The 2,370-nt window shown below is 35.0% G+C and overlaps 1 long non-coding RNA gene across 2 annotated transcripts; it reads left to right on the top strand.

Annotated features, from left to right (window-relative positions):
• Positions 1 to 498: 498 nt before the first annotated feature.
• On the top strand, positions 499 to 1,621 carry LOC141390928 (uncharacterized). Of its 2 annotated transcripts, XR_012409522.1 has the most exons (3): positions 499 to 653; positions 718 to 1,188; positions 1,261 to 1,621. It is a non-coding gene; the product is annotated as an uncharacterized lncRNA (long non-coding RNA). The 2 variants fall into 2 exon arrangements; XR_012409521.1 differs by having other exon boundaries at positions 499 to 1,188.
• The last annotated feature ends 749 nt before the right edge of the window (positions 1,622 to 2,370 follow it).

Raw genomic sequence — 2,370 nt, 5'->3', positions numbered from 1 at the left:
TTTTTGTGGGTAAGTCCATGATTCCGGACATAATAACCCAAATGGGTTAACCATTGTGATCATGACTACAGCATTTTATTATTTTTTTATTTGCTAGGATTGGACAATACTTCCTGAGATATGGGCCCCGAAATGTCCCAATATTTAGAGCAACACCTCCCTACACCTATTGCACTATTTATATCATACTAGCAAAATGCCCGCTACTTCGTAAGCGGAAAAGGAATAATATACAAATAAACAATATTTAATATGGAAAACCCTGAAAATTTTGATGTACTAATACCTATTTGAATTGATATATAATTTCTTTTAAGTACTGCCCGTATACGTTTTGTTCCATGGCAGAATAAGAAGGTAATCTCATTTGAAAAAACCGTCCTTGAGCTGCCAAATACAACACTGCATCGAAATAATATGAAAGTTGTTGTTGTTATTGTATGTCAATTACAACAAAAACAACACACTGTTTGTTTACATTTGTGTATAATAAAAATATATAGAATATTTTCGTAATTTTGGAAAAAATTGTGTGCGGAAATGAAACGGACATCGCGGTCAAAACTCGCTAAAATAACTGTGTATTTAATTTGGAAAAAATTGTGTGCGGAAATGAAACGGACATCACGGTCAAAACTCGCTAAAATAACTCTGTATTATTTATTTAAGCAGAACGAAACAGAAGTAAACTTGAATATCTTTGTATTGTTATTGCAGATTTTAGATAAGTATAAAAGTCAAGAAAAAGGGTGTTTGCTTGCCAGCAGCGTTTATTCATCCTGATGTCGTCAACAACAAACGTCAGCGAAGAAGCCAATAAGTTATTTGGTTTGTAGCGAATGGGAATGGGTTTGTATTAATATATTGAATGTGTTCTGGTTGTGACAGTTCACTAAACCCTTTACCAGTTCCTTATGATGTACAAAAGTTGCAAAAGATCACTCAATCGTATGCTGAGATTCTCCGCAGTCGCGCCGATTTGGCTGTTGATAAACGTGTCAATGCTGAGTCTATAGTTAAGCGCAAGAAAAACAACGTTGAATTGCTAAAGATCTTTTCTAAAAGTATCTGGTGACAGAACATTTCTCTTAGACCACATGTTACAATTGTACAACCAGAAAACGCCTCATGGGAAAGTGAAGAAATTAAAGATTTCTCCGACGATGAAGTAACAAAGGAAATAAAAAGGTATGTTATCGCTTCATAGTTCTTATAGTTTGACAAAAGGATGTAGTAAATATGCAAATATTTCTTTTACAGATGCAAGTCAGACCAATCAGCAGATATGTGTCAACGCCCGGAACATGTAGAAGAAGAAATTAGTGGCGACAGTCAATCCGGACACATAACACCAAGCAGATCAATCTCAATATAATACAAAAACCTCAGAGAGTCAAGTCACCATTAGGAAATGGATTTCTGCTAAGAGTTAATGTCCGTCCCCCAAAGGAAATGTTTAATTACGAACCCTCTTTGGATAGTGAAGCCAATGAACAATTGTGCTCCGATGGAATACAGTAATTAAAATATGGGTTCTCATTACTGCTTAGAACGTACTTTTTATTAATTTTTGTACTTTTCAACTATATAGAAAATTAAAACTACAATTATAAGATATATATATTTAACTTGTTTGTGTTTTAAATGTTCCTGCGGACAGTAAAGGTTTCTCCTTGTAATATGGGGCGTTGTGATTGGGGCTGACTTCGCTGGGAATGCTCTACCGTCGACATCAAGGTTGTGCTATTTATTTCAGATTTGTAGTCTTAAAACTGCGTTGTTTCAGCTATTGATCGTGCATTGTAAAAGTATTTTAAAATGCACACCGTTGCAAAATCTACTCTGCGTTTCACCTCGGGTATGTTTGGAAAATATTGGTCCACACCTTTCCGGTACCTCACCCAAAAGTTAAAAAAATGTCACTAAAACGGTACACGATATATCTCATGAGCGGAAAAAGCAAACAATTTGATCCAAACTATGGTAATATTTTTTACAAATTGAGTTTAACTTCTAAAATGGTCCATATCGGGATTCTCCTTATTGTACCTCCACCACAAAAGTTCAAGTTTTTTGTTGAAGTGCAGTTTAGGTAGGGTCTGTTCGAAGATCCTTTGGATATTTATACCGATGCTATTCCTTGTGGAGCGATATTATGTTTTTCGTGTGTAAGTCCATGCTTTCTGACCTAGTGGTCCAAAAGCTCTAATTTATACGTTTAGCAATTGAAAGTACTGGGTGCGATATATATATCGAAAAGAAAGTGGGAAGTGTTGTTTTCCCCGGGGAAAAAATAATATTATGTTGTAGTCATAATTACAGTGATTACGCGCTATTAAATTTTCGAGACGCCATATTTTATTTTTTTAT

The sequence above is a fragment of the Musca autumnalis genome, unplaced genomic scaffold, assembly GCF_047663935.1.
Source record: "Musca autumnalis isolate F117 unplaced genomic scaffold, ASM4766393v1 scaffold_1, whole genome shotgun sequence".
In the NCBI taxonomy this organism is placed as follows: Eukaryota; Metazoa; Arthropoda; class Insecta; order Diptera; family Muscidae; genus Musca; species Musca autumnalis.
This window is presented reverse-complemented; position numbering and strand designations above follow the sequence as displayed.